The following is a 14,240-nucleotide window of genomic DNA, read 5'->3' on the forward strand; positions in this document are numbered from 1 at the left end:
GGGAGGGAGATGCAAGACAGAGGAGATATGGGGATGTATGGATATGTATGGCTGATTCACTTTGCTATGCAGCAGAAACTAACACACCATTGTAAAGCAATTATACCCCAATAAAGATGTTAAAAAAAGTCTACAAACAATAAATCCTGGAGAGGGTGTGAAGAAAGGGAACCCTCTTGCACTGTTGGTGGGAATGTAAATTGATACAGACACTATGGAGAACAGTATGGATGTCCCTTAAAAAACTGAAAATAGAACTACCATATGACCCAGCAATCCCACTATGGGGCATATACCCAGAGAAAACCATAACTCAAAAAGACACATGCACCCCAATGTTCATTGCAGCACTATTTACATTAGCCAGCTCATGGAAACAACCTAAATGCCTGTCGACAGACAAATGGATAAAGAAGTTGTGGTACATATATATACAATGGAATATTACTCAGCCATAAAAAGGAACAAAATTGGGTCATTTGTAGGGACGTGGATGGACCTAGAGACTGTCATACAGAATGAAGTAAATCAGAAAGAGAAAAATGAATATCGTATATTAATGCATATATGTGGAATCTAGAAAAATGGTACAAGTGAACCAGTTTGCAAGGCAGAAATAGAGACACAGACATAGAGAACAACATATGGACAGCAAGGGGGGAAAGGGGGTTGGGGGGTAGGATGAACTGGGAGATTGGGATTGACATATATACACTAACTAATATGTATAAAATAGATAACTAATGAGAACCTGCTGTATAGCACAGGTAACTCCACTTTGCTGTACAGTAGAAACCAATACAACATTGTAAAACAACTATACCCCAATAAAAACAAAGGGGGGTGGTGTAGAGTGAAATTCTCTCCCAAGTATCGAATGTATCTTTCTGGGGATATTTTGTGCATTTAAAAACCAGTACATACATGAATTCGTTCCCCATGTTTACACAAAAGTTAGAACACTATAAACACTGTTCTACACCTTGATTTTCTAATTTTTAGTTTTTTATTTTAAAATATATATAATGTATACCAGAGATTTTTATATATGTAGTGTTTCTTTGCTAACTTCCTGAGATGGAAATTAGACAGTTGATTTTTTTCATTTTTTCATTTTTAAATATATCCATTTTTCATTTTTAAATATATCCATTTAAAGTTATGAATTTCCCACTAAGCATGGCTTTACCTATATTCCACAAGTTTGGTCATGTCATATCTTTGTTATCTCTCTTTTCAAAATATTTTAAAATTTCCATTGTAATTTCTTATTTAACTCGTGGGTTACTTAGAAGCTTATCCCTTAATTTCCATATATACGAATATACTGTTGACCTGAAACAAATAGACTCCAGATGTTTCTCCAGCAAAGATGGATTTATTCAGGATCAGCAGAAAATTGCAATTCAAGGTCTGCTACCATGGGGAGCCATATGCAAGTGCCCTAACGCAAGGGAAGGAGAACCTTTTTTTGTTTTAACATCTTTATTGGAGTATAATTGCTTTACAATGTTGTGTTAGTTTCTGCTGTATAACAAAGTGAATCAGCTATACGTATAAATATATCCCCATATCCCTTCCCTCTTGGGTCTCCCTCCAACCCTCCCTATCCCACCTCTCCAGGTGGTCACAAGTTGGGAGGGGTAGAGCAAACAGAATCCACAGCTTTTCATCTGCTGAGTCCTTGTCAGTAAAGAAGTTTTTCTTCTTCCTGTTGGGCTCTGCTATCATGGAAGGGCATGAGAGCTCCCCCTTCTTGTCTCACAGCTCTATTTTATTGAGTTTTCTGTTTACTAATTTTTCATAATACATATAAATGGATTTTCTAGTTTTGTCTATTTGTCAATTAATTTCTAGTGTAATACTAGAAGAATATTGAAATCTGTCTGATTTCAAGGCTCTGAAATATGTCAAGACTTGCTTTATGGAACAGCATGTGATCAATTTTGACAACTGTTGGGCGTGCAGTTGAAGAGAATGTGTATTTTGTGGTAGTTGGGTACAATTTTCTACTTATGTCCACTAGGTCAAGTTGCTACTCTAGTTGTTCAAATCCTCCATATCCTTACTGGTATTTTTGTTACTGTATTCTAAAGTTACTAAGACATGTGTGCAAAAATCTCACATTATGCTGTGAATTTGTCTATTTCCACGTTTAGTTCTTTCAAGTTTCCCTTTATATAAGGCCACATTGTTACATACATTTAATTTTTTTAGTTTTTAAAAATTTTTTATTTAAAAATTTTTACAGTAGTCCTTATTGTTTATCTATTTTAAATATAGCTGTGTGTACGTGTCAATCACAAACTCCCAGTCTATCCCACCCCTCCACCCTTCCCCCCATAACCGTAAGTTCATTTTCTAAGTCTGTGAGTCTGTTTCTGTTTTGTAAATAAGTTCATTTGTATCATTTTTTTTAGATTCCACATACAAGCAATATCATATGATATTTATTTTTCTCTGTCTGACTTACTTCACTTGATATAATAATCTCCAGGTCCATCCATGTTGCTGCAAATGGCAGTATTTCATTCTTTTTTTGGCTGAGCAATATTCCATTGTATATAGGTACCACATCTTCTTTATATATTCATCTGCTGATGGACATTTTGGTTGCTTCCATGTCTTGGTTATTGTAAACAGAGCTGCAATAAACATTAGGGTGCATGTATCATTTCAAACCATGTTTTTTTCCAGATATATGTCCTGGAGTGGGATTGTAGCTCATACTGTAGCTCTATTTTTAGATTTTTAAGGAACCTCCATCCTGTTCTCCATAGTGACTGTACCAATTTACATTCCCACCAACAGTGAAGGAGGGTTCCCTTTTCTCTACACCCTCTCCAGCATTTATCGTTTGTAGATTTTCTGATCATGGCCATTCTGACTGTTGTGAAGTGATACCTCATTGTACTTTTGATTTGCATTTCTCTAATAATTAGCAATGTTGAGTATCTTTTCTTGTGCCTCTTGGCCATCTGCATGTCTTCTTTGGAGAAATGTCGATTTAGGTTTTCTGCCCATTTTTTGATTGGGTTGTTTGTTTTTTGGATATTGAGCTGCATGAGTGGTTTGTAAATTTTGGAGACTAATCTCTTGTCCATAGTATCATTTGGCAATATTTTCTCCCATCCTGTGGGCTGTCTTCTCATTTTGTTGTGGCTTCCTTTGCTTGCAAAAGCTGTTGAATTAAATTCTGTCCCATTTGTTTATTTTTGTTTTTATTTCCATTACTCTGGGTGACAGATTGAAAAAGATGTTGCTGTGATTTATATCAAAGAGTGTTTTGCCTATGTTTTCTTCTGAGTTTTATAGTATCCAGTCTTACATTTAGGTCTTTAATCCATTTGGAGTTTATTTTTATGTACGGTGTTAAAGAATGGTCATTTCATTTTCTTACATGTACCTGTCCAGTTTTCCCCTCACCATTTATTGAAGAGACTGTCTTTTCTCCATTGTGTAGTCTTGCCTCTCTTGTCATAGATTAATTGACCATAGGTGTGTGGGTTTATTTTTGGACTTTCTATCCTGTTCCATTGATCTATATTTCTGTTTCTCTGCCAGTACCATACTTTTTTGATGACTATAGCTTTGTAGTGTAGTCTGAAGTCAGGGAGTCTGATTCTTCCAGCTTTGTTTTTCTTTCTCAAGATTGTTTTGGCTATACAGTGTCTTTTGTGTCTCCATACAAATTTTAAGATTTTTTTGATCTGTGAAAAATGCCATTGGTAACTTCATAGGGATTGCATTGAATCTGTAGATTGCCTTGGGTAGTATAGTCATTTTAACAATATTGATTCTTCCGATCCAAGAACATGGTATATCTTTCCATCTGTTTGTTTTGTATTTGATTTCTTTCATCAGCATCTTATAGTTTTCAGAGTACAGGTCTTTTGTCTCTTTAGGTACGTTTATCCCTAGGTATTTTATTCTTTTGTCTCCTTAGGTACGTTTATCCCTAGGTATTTTATTCTTTGATGCAATGGTAAAAGGGATTGTTTCTTTCATTTCTCTTTCTGATCTTTTATTGTTAGTGTATGGAAGTGCAACAGATTTCTGTGTATTAATTTTGTTTCCTGCAACTTTACCAAATTTATTGATGAGCTCTAGCTGTTTTCTGGTACCATCTTTAGGATTTTCTATGTATAGTATCATGTCATCTGCAAACAGTGACAGTTTTACTTCTTCTTTTCCAATTTGGATTCCTTTTATTTCTTTTTTTTCTCTAATTGGCTGGGCTAGGACTTCCAAACCTATGTTCAGTATAAGTGGTGAGAGTGGACATTCTTGTCTTATTCCTGATCTTAGAGGGAATGCTTTCAGCTTTTTACCATTGAGTATGAGGTTAGATGTAGGTTTGTCATATATGGCTTTATTATATTGAGGTAGGTTCCCTCTATGCCCACTTTCTGGAGAGTTTTATCATAAACAGGTGTTGAATTTTGTCAAAAGATTTTTCTGCAACTATTGAGATGATCATATGGTTTTTATTCTTCAATTTGCTTGATGTGGTGCATCACACTGACTGATTTGCAGATATTGAAGAATCCTTGCATCCCAGGGATAAATCCCACTTGATCATGTTGTGTGATCCTTTTAATGTATTATTGGATTCAGATTGCTAGTATTTTGTTGAGGCTTTCTGTAACTATGTTAACCAGTGACATTGGCCTATAATTTTCTTTTTTTGTGGTATCTTTGTCTGGTTTTGATATCAGGGTGATGGTGGCCTCATAAAATGAGTTTGGGAGTGTTCCCTCCTCTGCAATTTTTTGGAATAGTTTCAGAAGTGTAGGTATTAACTCTTCTCTAAATGTTTGATAGACTTTGCTTGTGAAGCCATCTGATCCTGGACTTTTGTTTTTTGGGAGATTTTAAATCACAGTTTCAATTTCAGTACTTATGATTGGTCTATTCATATTTTCTATTTCTTCCTGGTTCCGACTTGGGAGATTGTACCTTTCTAAGAATGTGTCCATTTCTTCCAGTTTGGCCATTTTATTGGCATATAGTTGCTTGAGGTACATATAAATTTTAAATTATTTTACATTCCTGGTTGAATGACCCTTTTATGGAATATCCCACTATATCTCTAGCTTTGCTTTTTACTTTAATGTCTGTTTTGCCTGATATTAACATAGTTTCATCAACATTTTCTTACATTGTTGGCATAGCATGTATTTGTCCATTCTTTTGCTTTATACTGTTAATACCCTTAATTTTAAGAGAATATTTTGTGTACAGTTTATGCTTTTTTAAAAATTGAGCCTGACAATTTTCATCATTTTTTGACATATTTAGTCCACTTACATTTAGTATGATGTCTGTGATAGTTTTCTAAGGCTGCCATAACAGAGTACCACAGAGTGGGTGGCTTAAACAACAGAAATTTATTTTCTCACAGTTCTGAAGACTAGAAGTCCAAGATCAAAATGTCAGCAGGTTTGGTTTCTTTTGAGGCCTCTCTCCTTGGCTTGCAGATGGCTGCCTTCTCACTACGTTTTTTCCTCTGTGTGTTTTTGCCCCTCATGTCTCTTTTGTGTGCCTAAATTTCCTCTTTTTAATAAGGACACCACTCAGATTGGATTAGGACTTGCCCTAATAGCATCATTTTAACTTAATCACATTTATTAGGCTCTATCTCCAAATATAGTCACATTCTGAGGTACTTGGGGGTTAGAGCTTCAATGTATGAATATAGGGGGGATACAATTCAGCCCCTAACAATATCTGATATATTTCAGTTTAAACTCATAATCTTACTATTTGGTTTTTCACTTGTTCCACTTGTACTAATTTCTCCCTGCCTTATTATTATTGTTATTATTATTATTAATTAGGTAATATTTTTCATTCTTTTCTTTTTCTCTAATAACTTCTGGCATACTTGATTACTACTGTCTAATCCAAATAAATATTTTTGCTACTTCCTGCTTAACATGAGGACCTCAGAACACTTTACCCATTATTTTTTGTAAAAGGCAACTCTTAGTCTTCTTATTGCACTTCTTAATGTAATCTGTCTTTTTTAATGGATGCTGTTAAATTTTCTATTTTTGTTTTGATTATCCACAGTTTACACTATGTATTTCTTTTTATTCACCTTGCTTTTGACAAATAGAGCTTCTATGACTTGAGGTTTTCCATCACTTTTGGAAATACCTTTACCACTATTTTTTTCAAATATTGTTTCTGCCCTATTCTCTTTTTCCCCTCTGCTTTTGAGACTCCAGTTACATTTAAGTTAGACCTCACTGAGTCCATATGTTTCTCATGCTCTTTCCCATATTTTATGTTCTTTCTCTGTGTTTCAGCCTTGATTTTTCTATTGACCTACTGCTCTCCTCACTTGTGTCTGAACTGCTCCTAAATGCATTTATTAAGTTCTTAGTTTAGTTTTTGATTTTTTTCATTCTAGAGTTTTATTTGAATGTTTTCATAGATTACACCTGTCTGGTGAAATTATCCATCTTCTTTTCTTTTCTCTTGAATATAATAATAATAGTTATTTTAAAGTCTCTAAAAGGTAATGTCAATATATGGATCTCCTTTGAGTTTGTTTCTTTTTCTTCTCTCTTGATTTTTGGTCATTTTATCCTTGCCCTGGAATACCTCGTATTTTTCTTGAATGGAAAACATTGTGAATTACATATTAAGAGATAGTCTGAAGCTCTGGATGATAATGTTTTCCTTCTGTCATGCACCTAAATTGTCAGCAGATTTTAATCTAGCCTATGAATGACCTGAAGGAAGCTGGGTCAGTATTTATGAGAATTTGTCTATTTCTGATTAATTATTATTCCTAGGGTATAGTCCTTTTGTGGTCTTAGCTGGAAACTTGGGATGTTTTTGAGGGCTTTGAACTCCAATTTTTGTCTCCCAGATCTATGAGATTACTGAAAGCTCTGCTCAGCTTTCCAGTCATTAGACCCTTTGCTGCTTAAATCAACAAATTCCTTGAAAGAAAAAGCACCACAGAACATCCAACTCATCTCAAAATACTTCCCTTCTATCTGGGACCTCAGCCTCTCAAGTCATGGTTGCTTTGCTATTGTTATGATGCCTTCAAAAAATTTTGCTTTCTTGTATTTTATCCAACTTCTATAATTGTTCTCATTGTGAAAGTTGCTCTAATACAAATTACTCCACTATAGCTAGAAATTTTTTCTTCTTTATTTAATTTTTATTTTTAATTGTGTGAAACATTTGCCAAAACCCAAACTATAAACAAAAGTACATTCAAAGATGCCTAGTTTCTATCTCTGTCTTCTCCAAAATTTCTTCCTTCTTCCTATATGAAACACATTTTTATTAGTTTTTGGTTATCCATTCATTTTTCAATTTTGAAAATATAAACAAATGTATATATATACATATATATAATTATCCTCCTTTCTTACACAAGAGATAGCATACTATGTACACTGTTTTGCACTCAACATTATATCCTGAAGATCACTTCAGCATAGCAGATAGAAATGCTTTGTGTTGTTTTTTACAGTTGTATAGTACTCCATCGTGTGGCTATATTATAACTTGATCAGACCACCTTTAGTGAGCTTTCAATTTTTGTTATTATGAAAAAAATTTGGACACGTATGAAGTTAGAGAGAATGGTTTAATAAATGTCCATGTACCTATCACCTAGCTTTGACAATTATCAACTAATGGCCAATATTGTTTCATCTGCTCTCCCACCCACCTCTCTCTGCCTCCCTCATCTGTGGATTATATGGAAACAAAAATTCAGGAATCATATAACTTCATTACATGTAAATATATTAGTGTGTTTCTCTAAAAGATAAGGAAATTAAAAAAAATAGAATGAACATTTTAAAAGAATTTCTAACAGAGAAATATTGATATTGACATCTCATGGACATTTATGTCACAGTTACTGCTGTCTTTATAGTGTTTAAAGTTTGGGGGAGTAATTTGAATACCCTCAGACACTTGAAAAATTATTTTAGAAAATTACACTTACGCATTAAAGTAAAACAGAATACTTCTATTTATTCGAGGTAGTTTTCAAAATAAAAAAGAAGGTATCAGTTCAGACTTCCTTGTAATTTATTTGAGAAAAAAATTATTTGAGAAAAGACTACGTCTATAGCCTTTAGAATTTTTAAAGATAAGGAATAATTGCTATTAATAGACTTTTCTCGCTTCCCTACTGTGGGTCTTCAAGCCTCAATCTATCTTGATTTAGGATGGATCAAGGAGAAAAACACTGAATTTGAATATGAGATTCAAGTCTGATTTTTAATGGACTGGATTTAGAATACTTAAGTGAGCTTTAGTCTAACCACCCAACTCGAATATGCATGAGATATCATGAAAAAATGGGGATGAAAGAATTGAGATGTCCTATTTAAAAGCAGTGGTTGTACAAAAATAAAGGCGTTTCCTTGTTTGTACAAGATCAACTGGAGCCTGTTCAGTATAATGAATGGTAATATAGGAGATGTCACATGGCAATACAGTATATGTTTCCCAGGATGTAGACAGTAGGCTTGCAGTGATTCGTGGGAGGCTGAAATCATGGTGGATTGAGTTTTGGGGTAGTTTGAAAGGAGAAGATGTGCTCAAGCTCGATTTTGGAGAATTAGTAATGACCGAGGAAGACTAGAGGAAACAGACATAGTACAGTCGTCCCCAGGTATACATGGGGGATTTACTCCGGGATCCCCTCTCCCCAGTGGATACCAAAACCTCTGCAGGCTCAAGTCGTTTTTATAAACGGTTAAATTGCATATAACCTGTGCTCATCCTCCCACATACTGTAAATCATCATCATAATATTACTTAACCTAATACAATGTAGATGGTATGTGAATAGTTGCCAGTGCATGGCAAATTCAAGTTTTGCTTGTTGGAACTTTCTGGAGTTGTTTTTTTTTCCTGAATACTTTCAATCTATGGTTGGTTGACACTGCAGATCCAGAACCCAGAGATACAGAGGGCTGACTGTAATCTCCAATGGGGAAATATGGTTTGAGCAAAAGTGTGGACATTGAAAACCATCAGATGTATAAAGAGGATAAGAGGAATAGGCTGAAAAGGGAGAAGAGTGGTAAATGCTCTAAGTCATGTCCTCAGCAGCCAATGTGCTGAAAACCAATTTGCTAGAACCCAATTCCATTCTCTGTTCTCTGGTCTTCCTGCCTCTCCCTCTAAGCATCCCCCTCAATGTGTTCCTTGCCTCCAGCTGAAGGAGCTGGAAGCAAGAGCACACAAAGGGGTACATAAAAAAAACCTGTAACAAAGACACTGTTTTATGATGGTCTCATCTTATCAATAACCAATGCTGTGGCTGGACCAGCCCTTGTGGTTCCTATTATGATTGCAACATACCCTTCAGCAGTAGCCATCAGGAAACTTTGAAAAAATAGAGGTTTATTACATACACAACACACCTGGGACCACACAGTGAGGCAGCAAGTAGAGAAAGAGAAAGAAAGAGAGTGGGCCTGGGGTCCTGCTTTTACAGGGGTCAAGGATGGGGGGCTAGGACTTTAGGGGATCACTCTTCATTAGTTAATTTAAACATAAGACCATGAATTTAAATCACAGGAAGAGAAAAAAAACCAAGCAGCCCAAATGGCCAATTATTGAAATCAACCAGGATGTCTAAAACAAAGGAGTCTCAGTGGGGAGAGGCAGCCAGGCTCTGACTCTTTGTCTGGCAACATGGCTGGCAATGTGTTCATTCCACACAGTCTTCTTTGAAGTGGATGACTTCAAAGAAGTGGCAATCAAAACTTAAGTCAGGTACTTGCATTATAAAAAAACACAAACAAACAAAAAAAGCCACTGTCTGAGCTTATACTACAGACACCTGAAAATATAAGGATTAAGAAGAAACAAGTTTGGTGACTTAGCCATTTGGCAGGTAAAATGCCACCATATTGGTCAGTGAGAAAATTAATTAATTCTATAGGACATAAAGCCAAAAATTGAGAAACCATAAAAGTTATCATTCAACATGAGACACTCTTGAGAGTGAAAGGGAGTGCTATCCATGATTACGCTGGGACAACAGGCATAATAACTAGACCACAGGATTGTCCACAGAAAAACATGAAGGGCACTGAGCTTAAATAAACATCTAACAGGGTTTGGGAAGACACCCAGCTCCCATGCCACCATCTGACTCTCTCAAAGATGGGTGCTTTTCTTTCCCTCCCACTAGGAGGGACAGAATTGTGTTCAGTTCCCACTTTTGATTCAAGTGCAACATCTCACCCAGTGCTCTGCATACCATAGGCCTCCAGTAGACGCAGGCTGACTTCACAGGGCAGGAAAAGGACAGGTGTGGATGGCGCAGTGCAGGGAGAGCCAATTGGGGCAGTCACAGGTAAAGACCCCATGTGGGCCTGGGAGGTCACTGGGGAACCATTGAAATGTGTCTGTGGTGGGGGGTAGAGCACCAAGAAACCTGCCCCCCATTCCTGTGCCCTGTGCCCCTCCCATGACCAGATTTCCCCACACTGTCCCACTGGCCCTTCTTCTGGTCCTGTCCCCAAGCTCCCTGTTTGGTTTTCTTTAATTATAAACTTGGGAGCTTCTGCTCCAGGGCTGGAGTTTGTGGGTCCCCTGGGACTTCACAGCTTTACCTTCCTCACTCAGGTTCAGTGTTAAGCACCTGCATGGGCAGCGGGGGACAGTTCTGCAACCCAGGCTGGGAGGCAGCCCGTGGAAGGTAGACGGGAATCAGGGAGTGGGCTCAGATACACGGGTCCTGGCTCTGTCCCCATCTGCCCACCACCGTCTCCTTGACTAAGTTCACTTTCTCCACACCCCTTTTGCTGAGAGGAGGCTGTTGTCTGTCTTAGGCCCACTGTCTGAGCTAGAGAGTCACAGGGAGGCTGAGGGTGACGTGGACACCCACAGCTGGGCTGAGAGGTTGGTGGGAGCTGAGGAAGGTCAGAGCTGGGGGGCTCCTCCCTGACCCCTCTGACCCAGTAAGTGCAAACAAAGAAAGGAGGATGAAATGATTTTGAGGCTGGAATCTCCTTCACAGGGTATTTGCTGAGTTTGTTTTCTTCCAGGGAACCCACCTTTAGGTGAGGGTCTTTACCTGTTACCCGCCTCTCTCCTTTTTGAAGTTCCTATTACTGATTGCTGGTCATTTTGCATTTCTATTTATCAGCATTTTCTCTTCCTGTTATTTTCTGCCTCTGTTAGTTTTTATTTTCTTTTGCGGGGATGAGGGGGTGGGCATATATCTTCTAGTGTTATGCCTATTCTCACTCTTTCTTCCAGTCCTCTTCCCTTGATCTACTTCTCCCTGTTTCTTAACTTAGTGTCTCATTGACCTTTTTCTTTTCTCTTTCCCTCTGTCTGGATTGGGGGGCCACAGTGATGGGTTGACGAGTTTTCTAAAGCAGGAAGACAGAGGATGAGTGGAGAGAGATGCAGGTAAAGAGGCAGGGAGGAGAGGGGATGTTGAGTCGTTTTTTCCCCAAAAGGTGACTTGTTTTATGGTGTCATTTCTAGGAAGAAAAATGAGCTCGCTAACTAAACACCCATAGTTACAGTGCAAGAAATGAGCAGGTGAGATGCCAGAATAATTTCTTGAATTGTTTTGCATAATACAATTACTCATTCAACAAATATGTGCTGAGAACAAAATATATGCCAGGCACTGTCCTAAGAGCCTGAGATCCCACCATGTGCAAAAGTGGCATCAGTGAATATAGGTTTTAGTCGAGAAATTAGGAGTATAACAAAATTCATGTGAATTAAATGTAGCATGCCCAATGGTGTTTAGTGCAATGAAAAACATAAGGCAGGTTAGGAATGAGAAGGAAAAAAGGATTTCAACTCAAAATAGATGTGGAGGAAGGCCTAGCTAAGAAGGTGAGGAGCAGGTAAGGGAACAAGGTGGAATATACCTGGCGAGAGTATTATATGAGGAGGTAAGAGCAAGCCTTGCATCCGCCTGCTCTATTGGAGGAACGGAAGGGAGGCCAGTGAGACTTGAGTGGAGGAAATTCCAGGGAGAGCAGAACATACATGCTTTTGCCTATGGATGCTCCAGCAACATCTGTTGAAAAGGCTGTCCTTTCTCTGAGAAATTGAATTGTTTTTGCCCCTTTGTCAATGTAGTGTATACAGAAGTAGAAATACAATGTTGCACATGAAACATATAATGCCATAAACCAATGTTACCTCAAAAAAAAAAAAAAAAGGCAAGCAGCAAAAAGGATAGCAACAACAATGACTAAAAGATTAGTTGGGGAGAAAATATTTGCAAACCACATATTTGACAAAGGACTTGTAGCTGGACTAAATAAAGAACTTATCAAAACTTAATATTTTAAAAAGTTGTCCACATTAACAGAATTAAGGGAGGGAAAATCACATGATCATCTCAATTGCTGCAGAAACAGTATTTGACAAAATTTAGTACACTTTTATGATTAAAACATTCAACAGACTAGGCGTAAAAGTAAACAGGTGAATGGTTAAACAATCTGTGGTACATTTATACCATGGAATATTACTCAGCAATTAAAAAAGAAAGAAATCCTATTGATATAACTGGAATGGATCCCAAGGCAATTATGCAGAGTAAAAAAGCCAATCTCTAGAGGCTACATATTGTCTTACTTCATTTATATAGCATTCTTGAAGCAACAGAATTAGAGACAGAGAATAGATTAGTGGTTGCCAGGGGTTAGGGATGGGAGACAGGAGAAATTAGAGGGGTTGTATGTGGCTATAAAAGAGTAGCCCAAGGGAGTCTTGTGGTGATGGAACAGTTCTGTATCTTGATTGTGACACTTACATGAAGGTACACATGTGATAAAATTGCTATATATCAGGTCCTGGCGCAGGAAGGGGCAGCAGTGCAGCTGTTATCTGTCACTGGGGGTCGACTGTGGCCCGGTGCCATCTCTTAGATCCTCCACTGTCCCCTTAAAAAAAAATAAGAAGTAGTGAGTCAAACAAAGAGTCATGCCCCTTGAGAACTAGGTAAATTTAAATCTTGGGTAGCCTAATAGACAATGTTCAATCATGACATTGAAAAAACATGCAGTTTTGGTGTGCTGTGTTTTCATTTTTATTTGTCTCTAAGTGTTCTGCAGTTTCCCTTGTGATTTCTTCATTGATCCACTGGTTGTTTAAGATTGTATTGTTTAGTTTCCACAAATTAGTGAATTAAAGTTTTACTTCTGTTATTGAAAAAAAAAGATGTACATTTTAAATTAATGCAAATTATATAAGTTTAAATAGTGAGCTGATTCCAGTGTAAATAAAGAATGAGAAAATGAATGTGCTGGGGAAAAAAATTGCTATATAGAGATATGGAGAAATCTGAAAACTCTATGGGTTGTACCAATATCAATTTCCAGTTTTGTTACTGCAGTATACTTATACAAGATGTCATCATTGGAGAGAGCAGGTGAAAGGTACATGAGACCTCCCTGTACATTTCTTTGCTACTTTATGTGAATCTACAATTATTTCAAAATATTTTCTTCCTTCCTTCCTTTCTTTCTCTCTTTCTTTGAGCCCAGGTTCCAAATTAACATTCTAAGAAGTTAATGCTCTAATGTGTAGATAGTAAGAGCCCTGCTAATGTCAGGGGCTGTGGTCAGTTCATGATTCCATGTGGTTTTACAGACACATTTTCTAATCCACACTGAGGACCTCACTGTGAAGCAGTGGGAGGGCCTGTTAATAAAATGACTGAGTGGAAGGTCGTGTTATTATTATTAAAACACGAAATACTCAGCTAAGGCCAATCTCTTCAGGCCCATGAGGCCTGAAAGACACACACATTGGTTGAAAAGCAGACAGCTATACAAAGTTATAAAAATCACACCGCAATCTTTACATTAAGATTTAACATAAGCACCAGGAATAAAGCCACCGAATGCAGCAGTAATTCCAGAGTATCGCTTACCCTCTTCTCTTCGAATCTCCCATCCAAACTCAGAGCCCTCGGGACAGAAATCAGGATACTTTTGTCTTCTAGAATTTGAGCCAACCATTCAAATGAGGTTTTGGAAAATTTAATAACATAAAAATCTAAGTTTAAAAAACGTGATTCAAGGCGTAGCTCCGATCTTGCTAAAAACGCCTTTTGGGAGGTTGAGCCGCTTGCACAATGTTGGGAATGAATGAGCCGTCCCAGCTCTATGAAGAGGGCAATGACGTGCAGATGGACCTGATGCCTGGCAAGAGTGACCTTCTACAGATGCAGGTAGGCAGCGGGAGCCGGGAGCCAT

At 37.4% G+C, this 14,240-nt stretch overlaps 1 pseudogene; it reads left to right on the plus strand.

Moving 5' to 3' along the window:
- The first annotated feature begins 14,119 nt into the window (after positions 1-14,119).
- LOC114892244 overlaps positions 14,120-14,240 on the plus strand; it is a 600-nt pseudogene continuing 479 nt past the window's right edge.

This window comes from Monodon monoceros, unplaced genomic scaffold (genome assembly GCF_005190385.1).
Source record: "Monodon monoceros isolate NGI ecotype Baffin Bay Population unplaced genomic scaffold, NGI_Narwhal_1 Super_Scaffold_12, whole genome shotgun sequence".
NCBI lineage: Eukaryota > Metazoa > Chordata > Mammalia > Artiodactyla > Monodontidae > Monodon > Monodon monoceros.